General features: G+C 42.9%; 1 protein-coding gene across 2 annotated transcripts in view; it reads left to right on the plus strand.

The window, feature by feature from the left end:
- Positions 1–15,806, plus strand: part of disp1 (dispatched homolog 1 (Drosophila)) — an 85,639-nt gene that overhangs the window by 26,748 nt on the left and 43,085 nt on the right. The window lies entirely within an intron of this gene.

Genomic DNA, 15,806 nt, shown 5'->3' on the forward strand with positions numbered 1-15,806 from the left:
GGCTTGTCTGAGGAAAAGGAGCATTATGTCAGGTCAATATGTTGTTGTTATGATGTTTTTTGTAACTCACACGGATTCCTGATTATTTTGGGTGATTGGCCACTTCACCGACCATTCCCATTTATGTAAGTCAGTCCATTCAGATGTCGCAAAGTAAGTTTCATTCTCCCCTCTACCATGCCTGTTGGATGACTGTAGAAATGTGTGATGGTGTATGGCTATTCACAAATTATCCCTACCAAGAAAAATAATATAAACAGTTGTAGAGGGTGAACTGTGTCCCTTTTCTTCCAACAAATGACTTCATGTTGAAATATAAACCAGGCTCAGGCTGCTCGCTGGTAGAGTGGTGGACCATGAACACACACAAAGCAGCATACACAAGCATTTGCACGCACGTACACACACACACAACACACACACTTCTCTCACTAACCCAATCTCTCTTTACGTCTTTCTCCGACGCACACATGCACACACACAGACACATTTCTCTCTCACACTCACTCAATCTCTCTTTCTCTTTCGCTCTGACCTGACCTGTTGAAAGGCTTTCAGGCCCATGTCAGACAGCCAACAACTCTCTCCATTCAGGGAGTCTCAGCAGGTTCAAGTTGGACGCCAGGCTGACCTCCCTCCTCTTTCCTCCACATTGGCTGTCATGTCATGTAGCAGTGCAGAGAAACTGGCTTGTACAGTATGTGTATGCGTCTGTGTGTGTGCACCTATGCATGGGATAGGTGCATTTATATTTTTGATTGTGTGCATAACAAGTGTGTCTGTGTGGGTGCGTGCCTGCTTGTGCACATTTTTGATGTGAGTGTACACTTGCATGTGTAAGGGCTTGCATGCATAATGTGTGCGTGCCTGGGTTCATTTATTATTGTGTGTGTGTGTGATCATTGTGTGTGTATAATAATGGGTGAAGCTGGAGCACAGTTAGAAAAGAGCAGCTGGGTCTGTTTTGTAGCATGGACAGAGTCTGTTGTTGATTCTGATGAACTGGAGGCTTCAGCGCTGCCCAGCCCGTCCCGTCCTGCCCACAGCTGCTTGGACTCAGACTTGATAGGCCTCACAGCTTTTCTAAAAGCTTTTTTTTGAGCCCTAGAGGTATTTTCATACTGCGCTTAGTCCAGTGCTAACTCCATTCTAGCCTTGTGTTAAGGTGGGAATCCGCAAGTTCTTCTGCTTTTGATTTTGGCGACATATTTGGTGATAAGCGGTCATTGCTGTGGTGTTTTTGCATTTCGCTTCCCAGAGATCTGTTCACAGTCAAACAGTGTTGCCAGGATGAAGTTTGAGCTTCTGCAGTTTGAGGTCTGTAGGGTTTTTCTTTGTCTTTTCTTTGTGTGTTCAGCCCATGGTGGCTGTCGCTTATAACGTTGCTTTTAAATGCGCAAAAAAGGAGTATCTTTGTATTTTAAATTATAGAATTAGATTAAATGAACACTATATATTATTAATACATTAGAATTCTTCACCTCACTGCAACTGGATCAGTGAGAAAGGTGAAGGTGTTCATCTACATCTCGCAGTGCCCTCACAAGCCTTTAGGATGGATTCATATTCCAGGAAGAAGTGGCAAAAGTCGGCTTTGTTTAGGCTACAAATACATTTTAAATCAATTTGAATCAGTTTTTATCCCTGTGTGTGCTTTCCCATTTGAGTGTCGGCATTTCCCGCAGGAAATATCGTAGCCAAGGTAGCTGACTAACCTAAATACCTAACCTAACCTAAATAAATAACGCACACACCTAATGCTTTCCTTATGCCATGTTTGTTTTATTGGCAAGGGTTGACAAACTTTATTAAATTTGTTTGCATTGCGTTTAAAAAATCGAATTCACATCAGCCTATCTTTGTTGTTGTCGTTGGCTACCGGAGTATACCAGTAAATACAGGGATGAAGGCAGAGTAAATGTCGTTTGCAATGGCATGAAGGAAATAATTAGGGGAGGTACTTGCTAACTGAGCTAAATACCAATATTTTAGACATATTATTGATATGATATTATGACTTTAACAGTAGCTAATGTTCTAACTATTAACTTTACTAAAGTGATGCAATTTTCCTCAAATAAAATGCTCCTCATTGGTCGCAATTTTCGCTTTTGGTAAGCAGATGTCACGCTGCTGGAAACCCTTCATGTTTCACTAGGCTTCATTTTAAATTCCTAAATATCAAGGTGTTATAAATCGGCAAGGAATTTCCACTGGTGGTAGATTCAGTCCATCACCGATCCCAGATGTATTCTTCCAATCGCCAAAACCTAGACGGGGCAAACATACACAACACATACAAAGAGACTGATCTGAAAAAAACAACAGGGGGGAAAAAGGTGGATAGAGGGAAGGTGAGAGGCTTTTAGGAAGTGTTTGTGATTTACAGTGAGGCTGTAACGTTTCTTAGCTCGCTGACTCAAACATGTCTGCCAGTAAGCAACGACCCAGCCACCCTCCCTATACTTCACTAGCAGCTGTGTTGACTGTCTCGTGCATGGGAACCCTTGATTACTAGGCTGACTGCACCTTTCAGGCTGAATCTGCCAACCAGCTCGCTCTATCGCTCTCTCTCACACACACACACACACACACACAAAACAGAGACTTCTTACTTTGATCCTGAAGAGTGGTAAACGGCTGCCGCTCCATCATCCAAGGCCTCAGGTTATCCACCAGGCTTTATTAGCCTAATGAAGGGTTAGGGGATGTTTATGTACACTACGGTTTGTCTGTCTGAGGACGCCTCTGGCAGCGGTTTCATGTCCAATAACCCTGTTGGCAGACAATGTCATGTTGTTTGTTTCATTAGAAGCTTCAGCTGCAATGGCTCGGGATGATGTCTTCGTTAAAGTTTATGATTTGTTGATTTTAATAATCTGTTGTGTTTCTAGATGCGATTGTTAGACGGGCGTTAAGAAAACACCATCAATGCACCACTCCTCGATATAACGAGACACAGGTGCAGTGAAATGACATCAGTGCATAAGCTCAGTTTCGAGGCTCTCCAGCCAAAATATGAATTAAGTTGAAATCCATCCAAATGTTGATTTATGTGATTGATTAACCTTGCCTGGCTTAATGGAACCCAAAATTAATAGGAATATCAAGGCACATACACACGTGATGGGAAAAATGGTAATGTAAAAACATTTTAGATGACCTGAATGGAGTCTTGGTTAGTGATCAATAACAGATGCTTTTAAAAATCCCAAACTTTCTAGATATTTGGTATTTACTTGAAGTGAAGTGAAAAAGCACATTACCACATTACAAGCGTATCTGGACTATTGTTGCATAATGTATCATCACATGAGAAAATTAAATCCATTCTCAGACATTACGCATCTGGCTCGTCTATGTTATGAGGTTGTTATTGGAGGGAAACTTTTGATTATATGCTCATTGAACGGAATTTTAATGAAGTGGATAGAATCATTTTTTTGGTTTTCATTTTTGTGACATTTGAGTGGACTGATTCGTATGTTACTGTTTTGATGAAAGGGAAAGAGCAAACCTGAGGAAGCAGTTGTGAAACATGTTGTTTGCTTCTTAATGTTTTACTTATATATAACCTTTATTTAACTAGGAAGTCACATTGAGATTAAAGCCTCTTTTACAAATGAGACCTAGCCGAGACAGGGTCAAATAGCAGCATCAAACACATAACAGGACAACAACATCAAATCACAACAGCAACAATAAATACAAAAAATACATTACATAATACAGTGCATAAACAAGACAGCCATATTTAGTAATGTGTTTGTTAGTTGAAGCAACTGCAGCTAACAGTGACCACTTCCATTATTCTATGTGTAAAATAATTTAAAGAGATAAGGGTCTCGAGTTTGAAAGTGGCCTGCAGATCGTTCCAGGACCAAGGACCGTAGTAGAACAGGCTTATTTTGCCAACCTCTGTTCTGCTTGCTAAGCTTCAATAAACAAAGAAAGATCAGTCTACAGTAGTGTGTGCTGAACCTACTTATAATGGGCATTTCTCATTCCTGCAATCACCAGCACCTTAGAAGAAACACACACACACACACACACACACACACACACACACACACACACACACACACACACACACACACACACACACTCCTGCTGACAGAGACACACAATCCCTCCCCCTGAGGTCACCAATAGTCTGTAGTTGCCCCACTTCATGGTGTCCTATCTGCTGCGGTCTGTGCTCAAGATACTTTCAGTAACACAACTCAATGCACAATACGCGGTTTCACCAGCCTCATGAATGATTCAGCCTGTAGTCAGAGAAAAGTTTGCTTTTGGTCCCTCAGAGTTCACCCAGTCTCTGTTCATTTCCAAGCCTTCCCCAGACAGGAAGCAGGTCTAACCAGGGAATGGGAGAGGAAATGATTAATGAAGAAAAGGCACGGACATATAACTTCAGATCAATGTAAATCTGAGCTCTGTTTATTGTTTTAGGTCCTGGGGTTTTGTTAAAGAAAGACTGGTCTTGATCACAGTGCAGTAGTAGGAAGTTAGGCCTGTACATCTGTGTTTGACACCTGGCTGTGTGTGTGTGTCTGTGTCTGTGTGTGTGTGTGTGTGTGTGTGTGTGTGTGAGAGAGAGCGTGTATGTGTGTACATGAGAGTTTATTGTTTCAGTAATGGAGATCCAAGGACATGAATTTTTTGGTCTCTGTGATTGAAGTTTTCCCTTTTCTCCTCATTGATTTTTAATGGGGAGCCTTAATGGAGTTTTTTTTTTGCGTTGTTTGGGACAGTGAGGACTGAAGAGGGGTGGGTGGTGGGGGTGGGGTGGGGTTGGGTGGTGGTCTACTAGTTGTACCTAAAGGGTCAATAGTTGGTTTCCACTATAGGGACACATGTGGCTAGCTAATACTTATTCACCCATATTCTTTTTCACTGGGTTTCCCACAAAGCAATATTTGTGTGATTGTTGTTTTTTTAATAATGCTACCAAACAGCAATTCTTTCATTTCGGAAAGAATTTTAACTAAACAAATATTGTTCCTTTGACAAAGAGAAATTTAAATTTGGCTGGCCCTGGAAAGCCCTATTTTGTTCTACTTCGGAAAAAAAAAAAAAAAAAAAAAAAGGAATATTGGGTTTCTTTTGTTGAGGAGTTGGTAAGCGGGGATGATGCCTGAAGGGACATGTGTATTCATAACACCAGTGCCTCTTTCTCTTAGTCCACATTGTCTGGTGTTGTGGTTCCTCTTTGCTCCATTGTCTTGTGAGTTCCGCTGGTGGTCTGTCATGTAAACAGCTCTCAAAGGGGAACCTTCTCCACTCTCCTTTTCGAAAGCACTCCTTCTCTCCCTCTTTCATTCTCCGTCTCTTTTTCTGTGGTTGTCTCTTGACTGTCTGTCTGTCTCTCTCTTTTTCCTCTGCCCCCTCTCTCTGTCTGTTTCTCCATCTCCATCACACACAATCTCCACAGAGTCTCCACTCTAACCGTCATTGGCAGAGGATCTGTCCCAGTGTAGAGCTAGTAGTGTATTGGGGTTTTAGGTGCCAGTGGGGAAGGAAGGACCCTGCTGGCTTGTCAGCGTCTCTGACCCCTTCGTCACAATGGGACCCGCTCCCCTCCCTCTCATTTCCCTGCCAAGCTGGGAAGAGTAAATATTTATCAGGCCCCACAACAATGGCCAGCTAGGAGGAGAAAGAGACTTTGACCAGATCCCATACAAGGCCTATAGGCAAGGCTAGTGTCTTTTTTAGAGTCTAGGTCGGGGCCCAAAGATGGGTCGCAGGAAGATTAAGATGGGGCCCCTATATTATTTTGAAGAAATAAATATTATAAGTTAGTGGATAAGATATGTTGCCAGAGCCTTCCTGTGTTCTTAGACTGTGAGGTCAGCTGAAAGAAATACTGTAGGTCATTGGGTGAGTAGATTAAAAACAGCATGAATTAAATCTAGTCTACACAGAAGCCTGCAAAATTCAGGTTTTGGGTTGCATGAAAATTTATTTAGCAAATCTGGATCTTGAAAGAAAAAGTTCGTAGGGGCTAGGAATTTGTAAATTTGTATAAAATTTCTAATATACAAATTTAGGAGCGTGTTTTTAATCTTTGGGATGAATGCCTTAGTCTTGTGACATAATGAATATTTGCTGCTTCTGGCTTCTACCAATAATTGATTAAGTAAAATAGCCTCAAAAGGGAAAGTAATAATGTTCTTTTAGTGTCAAACTGCGTCCACACCTGCAACATGGGGTTGCAATAAGAATCAGTTCATTTTTTGGGGTTGTAGCTGAAAACCACTCTGCTTGTGGACAGAGGAGGGACAAAGAGAAAGATGCAGGGACAAACTGGCAAAGGGCTTTACCGACTCCTAGTGATTTATGCACAGCCTGTTTGAATAGGGATGGACACAAAAAGTGACCGAATATTGGCTATAATTGATGTGTGAGAGAAAGAGTATGAAAGGAAAAAAGAAAGAGAGGGAAAGTTATATATTATGGACTGTCTTTTTCCTAAGCTAAGTAAAGACCCGCCCTTTAGACACATTCTCAATTTCCTCCCCTCCCCTCCTCCTCATCATCCTCTCCTCTACTCCGTAAGATTAGTGCCTTGTAAACCTTTGTACAGTACATCACACTTAATGGACACGCGTTGAGGAGAGAGCCTGGCTGTAGCCGGCTGTATGGGAGCAGCCGGTGCTGAAGAGGGTCTTTGTTCCCTGCCTCACGCGCCACCACTCTCTGAGTGACATTAACGGCCCAAAGGCCTGGCGACCAGAGCGGAGGCTGGCAAATAAATGGGCCCTGGTTTGTTGTACAGTAGAGAAAGCTTAAGACAAAGATTGAGAGATAAAAGAAAGAAAGAAGTCAGAAAGAAAGGGGGACACACTGAAAGAGAGACAGCTCTTTCTGGGCCTTGTTAATCCATCCATACTGTGATTTATTGCAACCTTGTAAATACTCATAATCTACTGCCATAATTACTCCTGTGTGAACATACAGGGACATACATACACACACACACTGTACCCTAGTGGGATCATTGTGGCTGGCATGTTTATAGCTTAGCACTCGGTGCCAGAAGAAAGAGGAGAGAGGGCAAAGACTCACTGAGCTCTTCTGATGACAGAGGAGAAGAGAGGACAGACAAGATGCGAAGGTGAAATGGTGACAGGATAGGAGAGGCTGCAAGTGAACCTCTCAAAAGGCTGTGCTAGATCCATGGTACTCCCTCTGATGAAAGAGATGGATAGACACACGGGAAATACCATAGGTTCTACAGCTAGCAATCAGCTAGCTGTAGAACCTATGGTATTTCCTTTATGCATTACAATGCTGAAAAAAAGTAAACAAAATAGCTGTGGTCAACATCAGCCAACGTGTCTCTGGTTGTAGAAAATAAATAGCCTTGTGGTGACTGTTGCTGGTGGAGTTATTCAATGTAGGGCCTTCATTTTTTTGCTGTGACTCTCCACTGTGGATCTTCTGGTAATTTGAATCAGAATCTCGTCAAATAAAATATCTGTACAAGAATTTGCCCGAGTGACATTGGTGTGAGGACATGGCAACAACTAAAGTGATAACATAATTGCACATAGTCACACATGGCACAGGGATCACAGGACCTCTCATTCAGTGCAAACAGGCAGATATATAATAGACTATACATGCTATACATGCATTCAGGCAGCATGGTATACAATATGGTTGCAGCTGTAGAAATATAAAGCATCCAACAAAAAATGGCTCTTCGCTGGTGCAAGGTCACTGTGCTTGATCTGCGCCGGCACGAAATTAGGGCCCTTAATGTTGGCGTTTCCTTTATTTTGGCCATTACGTGTATCTGTTAACCATTATCAGTAATACTCCAATTTCACAAACACACACAAGTCCTTTATTTCCTACAGCTATTGAGAATGCACAGCCTGTGAATCAACAGTTTACAAAGGCAGCAACCAAACTGAACCGAGGACATCAGCTGGCTGGCACACTCTGCCTCTCTGTAGGCCTGTTAATTGGTCCATTAAGATTTGTTTTGGCGGTGATGCATAATGAGACACTAATATGTTGGATATGGTGTGAAATTAGGGGGGAGTTGGGGAGGGGGTGGTGGAGGGTTGGCGGGGTTGATGCTAGCGCTTGCCAGAAAACTGCACATGTTTATGAGCCACTTGACTTCGGTTGTGCGGTTGTAAGGCTGTGTATGTGTGTGAATACATATGCATGCGGTTAGATGTTGTTGCATGTTTTAGACTTCTATATATGCAGACGAGTTTATGTGAGTCTAGTTGTGAGCAGTGCTGCTGTAGTGGTAAATAAAAAGGCCGGGTAAAGTATAACCTCCAGTTGTTGATCATCATAAGGAAGACATCCATTAATATAAACAAAAATCAATGATACTTTCACAAAAGTAATAATTTATGCATGTTTCTGATACCATTTTTTCAGTAATAGGAGTAGTTTCTCTTTTTTTCTGCTACACTGGTTAAACACAGCTTATTGATGGACCTGAATAAGACATTTTTAACAGGTAAAGAAATAAAGAACAGTGCAGTAGATTGCACCTTATAAAATAGAACGACATTTAGCCATTCATAAATAGCAGCATTTCTGCAATTTCATGGGTCAGGAAATACCTTTCGTAAAGCAGGAAAAATGTTGTATAGCGCCAAAGCGCATGTCGTTAAAGCATTGATATTGGGACCGCTTCATTTGCCAATCTGCGTAAGACTCGGAGCTGGATCCTGAAGATACTATCACTTTACCTCTACTCCTGACGTTATTATGCCTTTTGGGGGAGGCCCATTGACTCAAAGCATGATGTAATTCCATAAGCCTGTCACTAATAATTTCCCCCTCATTTTTAATGACTGTGAGATTAATGCCAGGCCAAGATTGGGGCCCCATCATTTTCAGGGCGTGGAGTTTTTCTTCCCCCTCGTCCGCTTTTACAGCAATTTTACACTGTTTATAAATATTTATGGACATATACAGACGGCTAATAAAGTCGGAATTGGCGAAAGGAAACTGGACAACTTTCCACTTATTTTCATTTTTTGAGCATTACTGTTACTCTCTGCTGCCCCGCTTTCTGGTGCCAAAAAGCTGTACCCACCATTTGAGTCATAATAATAACAACTTGTTTTCTCACATAAGAAAAGAGGAAAAATTGCAAACAGACCCTGAGTCCAATAAGAATGCGTATACATGCCTGGCGGAGACTGAACATACACAAACATACCCTCATGTGTCCAAGGCCCATGCCTGCTGTGCAAGTGGTGGCATGGATGGATTGGGTTGAGGGATCCTGCACAGACAAACGCACACACCTTGACTATACACGCCCATGTACACACTTACAGCTGTGTCACACACACCTGTATACACACACACAGACACCTGTAGGCCTCTCTCCCTCATGGTACTGTATCAGTTTTCCGTTTGATGAAGAGTTTGTTTTTGGTTGTCGGGCCTCGGTGGCTACAGAGGTTTCAGATGTTGTGTGAAGTGGACAAGCTGTCGGAGGAGAAAGGCGCACCACTATTGATTGTGTTTGAGAGTTTGTTTATCTTTTAAAGATGGCAACTCGGATGATCAGAATGACTTCATACAGTATAGTTTAGGATCGAGGGATCGTTACACTCACAACTTCTTCTTTCATCTTCCTCTCTTTCTCCCTTTCTCTTTTTCCTCCCCCCTCTCTGTCATTCTTTCTCTGTCTCCTGTCTTTCTCGCCTTCACACACATGCGTACACACACACTCACTGTACTCCATCTACAGTATTAGAGCCACGTGTGTGTGTGTGTGTGTGTGTGTGTGTATGTGTGACAGACAGGAGTACATATATGCGAGTATTTCTAGGGTCCATTTGTCAAAGCACACATTCATCATGGAGCCCGCTGGTGTCAGACCTGCTGCTTTCCCACCATGTCTCTATTACTGGCTGCTGGTACTCAGTAAGACACTCAACACCTGACCTGACACACACCCTCACACACACACTCAAGCACAGGCATATGCGCTCACACAGAAAAACACACGCATACAGACAAAGCACAGACACACAAGCAGGGACGCACGCACATACTTACACACAAACACATGTACGTGACGAACTCAAACAAATGACCCTGAGTGAGAGATCATTCACAGTCCTACTCTGAAAGTCAAGAGGAACAGTCTTCTCTTAAGTCATTTACTCACTCTCTCTTTCTTTCTTTCCCATGCTGTGAAGTGGGCCAAGCAAAAGAACATTTCCTCTCTGGTAAACAGTAGAGTTCTGCACTGTACCCATTATCTATTCACCTTTTGTCCCAGTCAATCCTCTTTCCTGCTGCTGGGATGTTACTCATGTCTGTTGCCAAAAAGTTGCTCATACAGTATATCATTGCCTTTACACTCACTATTTGCCAATCAGCATTGATCATGTAGAAAACGGACACTAAGAGAGAGATAAAGAAAAAGCTAACAATTAGACCTGCCTTTAACACTGGGTGCCAGTCTCTTAGTGTTTGTGTGTATTATTTGACACCATTTCCATATTCACTCGTGTCACACTTTTTGCTGTTTTTGCACTGTAGTTTGTTCAATTTTGTTCCCTGTATGTATTGTTTTGTGTCATATTTATTGCCTCCATGTTGGTACAGTAGCAGATTTGATTCTATTCCATTGTGATTTAGACTCAGGTTTTACATTGGTATTATTACCTAGCTGTGAACAGATCCAGCAGCAGGTCTGAACTCGGAGCATGGAAAATGAAGAGGGAGAGAACAAGGGAGAGAGTGTGAGACAGAGGGAGAGATGGAGAGAGGAGGGAATGAGAGAGATGTGAAATGGTCATTGTGTTAAAATGTCAACAGACTACGTGTGTGTGTGTGTGTGTGTGTGTGTGTGTGTGTGTGTGTGTGTGTGTGTGTGTGTGTGTGGAGAGCAGCTGCAGAGGCCCTGGTTCCCGTCTCGCTGGCGCACTCCTCTCCGCAGGGAGCGGGAAGGGCTCCAAATGCCCTGTACTCTGCTCCAACCATCCCCACAACCAGAGACACCCATTACTGTGCCCCCACACACGCACACACACACACACACACACACACACACACATATTCTCAATTTCATGTGTGCATGGTCACATAGCTACACACAAAAGGGCAAGGCCATCTCTTGCTCTTACTTGCTTGTTCTCTGTCTTACTTTCTCTCTTTCTGTCTCACATTCATACAGACTATCTGGAACCACTGAGTGCTTTTAGTGAGCCCCTCTGTGGGCCCTCCAAGAGCCCACTTGTCCTTCAGTGAGATGACACAGGATGAAGTCACTCCATTTGCCTTGGCACCGGCATCTTTTTTTCGGGCCCTGTGCCGACCTGCCAAGGGCTCTGTTCCCCGAGCAGAGCGTTCCCCCCGGCGCTCAGTGAGAGGGACGGAGCCATAAACACCAAAGTAACCTCTGCCTGTCGCAGTATGGCACAACAAGTCGCAGTGTAGGCCAGAGCTTGCCAAACTCAAGCACGGCAGGAAAAATACATTTTTTGTTCACCGTCCACAGTGCCTAGTACATCATAAAATTCAACAATCACTTTGCTATTTTACTAGCCAACTACATTTTTATAGAATAGGGCAGGACTGCCAACTAATGTCTGGTTACTTGAATTGATTATCTTACTAACCACAGCTAAAATTTACCAGCATTTGATTGGTGGTGGGTGGCTGGTGGTAATTATGCACCTTAAGCTCAAGGTTAGGGATGCAGACAGTCCCTGGCCATACATTGCATATAGGCTATTTTCTAGTGTTTTTGCACGTATACTGTTTGCACAGTATACATGCAAATTGTTACTGAGAGAAGACACAGCTCTCCCCCAGTTAGGGAAACTATTTTGGGAATAAATTTTGACCAGCAGTGCTTGCCACCAGTCCCAGAGTCCAAAACACATTTCTTAACAGTCCCTGAGAATGGACATTTTGGGGAAAACCCGCTTAAGGTGGAGTGAGCCAATGCAGTGATCTGAAACAATAGTAATACAATATTTTTGAAATGCAATATCTGTAACTGTATCCCGCAGGTCCTTCAGTTATTTACAGTGGTTGCATGTTGGGTAAGATACCAATAGCAACAGAGTAGACTGTGTCAGCTTGGGAAATGTGTTTGCGGTGCGCCTGTCTGATATTGTTGTGGCCAGACACAAATAAAACTATGTACTGTATGCGCTTCAAACACTGCAGTGGATTATTATGGAATCTGGACACTATGCACAACACCATCTACTCAAAACAGTCCCACGGAAAAGAGCGGAAATGTGTGTGTGATGAATGTCCTGTGAAGTTGTTTTTCGGGGTGAAGTTAGCCCGTATATTAAGCTCATCTGTCCACGATAAGGCCGGCGGCCTGGAGATCCTCAGAGAGCAGATTGTGATTGAGATGGAGAAAGTCCTTTGAAGTGGCCTGGAAGTCAAGGCGAAGTTTCTAGACTGCCCTTGTCTACATTCCAACTGTTGACTGTGACACTTCAGCGACACTGGAGCTTCAGCACTGCTGGACGCACATCTGAGTTTTTATTTGTATGTGGGAGGAAGGGAGAGAAAGAAAGCGAGAGAGAAGGGAATCTGTGTATATTTGCTTGCTATTCATTTTCTCTTCCTCTGTCAATGCCTCCCTCCATCTCTCTCACCCTTCCTTCTCTCCATACTGTATCTCCCTCTCTGCCTTTCTCTCCCTCCATCCCTTCCTCTCCTTCCTCCTCCCTACCTCTACATCTCCATCCTTCCCTTTTTCACGCTGCTTGCTACCTTGAACTCTCCTTCATTTTATCCCTCACTCGCTGTCTTTCTCCCTCCTCCGCTCCCTCGCTCCGCTTCTCTCTCAGGATTTTGGACTGCCAGAAGGTTTATGACAGCAGTGTGTGATCTCACACCTCCGACATTTTCAACCACGAAAAATGTCAAAGATTTTTTTTTTTTCCTTTTTCCTCCCCCAGGCCGTCCAGCCCGCCGCCCTCAGAGGCCTCCAGAGAAATTTGACACACGGATGCGATCTTTCAACTTTTATCGCAGTTTTTCTCATACTGGCCCATATTAGCTCATTTCTACTTATGATTCTTACTTTCAGAGATGTGTGTGCTTTTCTCAGGTATTCAGTCTTTTTGTTTGTTTGTTTCAACAATCCCCATTCACCTTTTTTCTTGCTTTATCAGGGTGTCTGCAGGTCCTCAAAAAGTCTTAAAATGCCTTAAATTTTTTTGTCTAAACTTAAGTCCTTAAAGGTCTTGAATCCAGTTAAATAATGCATTTCAATTAAATTCAGTTTTAGAGGTTTCTTGCTGTTGCGGTTTGTCGGTGCCTTGTTTAATAGACGAACAGTTTTCATTTTCACATTTATTTCAGTTGCAGAATAGGTCTTAAATATCATTCTAGCTTACATTTAAGAGGCGTAAAACAGTCTTAAATGTAACTTGATAATACTTGCAGACATCCTGTTTTTTTCCCCCATTACCTCCTGCTCTTTTGTGTTGTTCTTCCCAAAAGAACAATTTTCTCAGAGGGGGCATACACATGCATGCATTGGCATGAACACATTGACACTCGCACAGAAACACACACATGTACAAACACACACACACACACACACACACACACACACACTGTGTTTATAGAGCAGGGGATGGGGGGGATGTTGACTGTAGAAAGGCTGTTGGCTGTGTGTGTTTGGGCAGTTCCTCAAAGGCTGTGCTCGGCCTGATGAGCAAACGCTAACTTTGGTCGCCTCAAAGAAGAACCCTTTCCCATTAATTCACACACGCGCACACACACACACACACACACACACACACACACACACAAACATCTGTCCACCAAATCCCTTCCAAACGGCCCTTTGTGTGGAGTGTCAGTCTCTCTCTCTCTCTCTCTCTCTCTCTCTCTCTCTCTCTCTCTCTCTCTCTCTCTCTCTCTCTCTCTCTCTCTCTCTCTCTCTCTCTCTCCGTCTGTCCTACTGTCTCTGTCTCTCTTATCCTTCACTCCTTCCAACAATCCCTTTCTTCATTCTGCTAGACTTCACTGTCGCCCTGCCTGTCTGTCTGTTTGTGTCTGAGATCAAACCAACACTCTTCTCAAACAAACCAAGGCTCTTTTCTCCCTCCAGCATCTTTTTTTCCTCTCTGCCCAGTGGTTTGCAGAGACTCCTCGTTTCTCGTTTGCTGTCCTCCTCCTCCGCTTCTTCTCCTCCTCTGAGAGGCTTCTCTATTAGGACCCTGCGTTTGCATTCCACCACTCCCCCTCCTTTACTTTCTCTCTCTTACTCTCTCTACCCTTCTCTGTGTCTGTCCCTCCCCTCCCCTCCCCACTCCTCTCCCTCTGAAAGACCATAGAAAGGAGAGTTTTGATTGAACTGTGTCTTTTCCCAGACTAGGAAGTTGCTCAAGCACTTGAGAAAGGGAAGAGAGAAAGGTGGAGAGGAGGGGGGAGGAAGAGAGGCAGAAAGAGAGAGAGAGGTGATGTGTGTTGAAGAACGACAAAGGCCCAGTCGAGCTGCTCCAAAGCCCCTGACACCATGTGAAATCCTTAGGAAAAGCAACCGTAATTAGAAGGCTGAGCCTGCTTTTGTGCCAAAAGGGTGTGTGAGTGTGTATGTGTGTTAGAACAACAGCAGTGAAACAGTCCCCGACTTCTAATTCCTAAATCTTGTCTTGTTACTCTGCCAAATATTAGCAGCTGGTCAGTAAAGATTCTGAATGGAATTCCAAAACTTTTAATGATGCGGCTTGGTCTTTGGTTAATGACAGTGAGCTCTGTAACGTTCCCAGTTACTTTATGCTAGATAACAAAATAGGATACGCTTGTCTTGGGCTGAATAATTATGGCAAAAATTATAATTCTGATTATTTTGGGTAAATGTTGTGATCATGATTATAATCACAATTATTTGTCTTTGTTTCAGGAAACTTCATTGCACTTTTGCACCTTATATTTCATTTTTTCAGTGCAGTATTTCTCAAAGACAGCTAGAAAGTCTTGTTTGCACACATACTCTTATTGTGGTCCTTTTTTACTAAATTCAAATTTACTACTCTAAAAACTTCAACGTAATCTTCACAGATGATCCACTTTGCCGAACTAAAACATTTTCACGTTAGACTCAGGAGAAGGATTTTCTTTTTTGGGCCAATCCATTGGTTTCCACTTTGCTCATCACTACATTTTTCCAAAGATGGTCTTTGCATAGTTTCTCTCTTTCTTTCCCACTGGATCTTTGATCTTCCCACTGGAGCTTCTCCATTGTTAGCATTCATTTTGGTCACAAAGGTTGTCATTGGTCATGTGTAATGGAAGCACTTGATATACCACACCGGGACTTTCAGGGGAATTGAAAATATAACACTTTAATATCACCGAATTACAAGATTACAAGATTATTCATTGTAGAAACATAAAATTGCGATATACGAATATCTACGGTTAATTGTGCAGACGTACTCTTGTCACTCCTGGATACATTTTCCGCCTTCTGGTAGCAGTTTAGTAATCTTTGGCTCTGCTTTGGTTTATTCATGGGAATTGCTTTTAAATCATAACACATTTAAATCATATCACAATCCAAACATCACCTCAAGTGTCCCTGCCTTTGGCTCTTGCACCTGCCACTCAATGTGAGTCGAACACATGTATGTGATCTCATTCACACCTTCGAGCCGCCAATCAGCACCTCCGAGCAGAATGTTGATTAACAGTGCAGCTAAACCGCTATGCCAATCTCTTGTAGTTCTAGCCAGCCGCTTTCTCTCTTTCTCACTCTTCTGTCCCTTGTTTTCTTTTCTTTTTTTGCGTTGTGCGGGGAGGGAAATGATAAGAAACAGACA

The sequence above is a fragment of the Centroberyx gerrardi genome, chromosome 18, assembly GCF_048128805.1.
Source record: "Centroberyx gerrardi isolate f3 chromosome 18, fCenGer3.hap1.cur.20231027, whole genome shotgun sequence".
In the NCBI taxonomy this organism is placed as follows: domain Eukaryota; kingdom Metazoa; phylum Chordata; class Actinopteri; order Beryciformes; family Berycidae; genus Centroberyx; species Centroberyx gerrardi.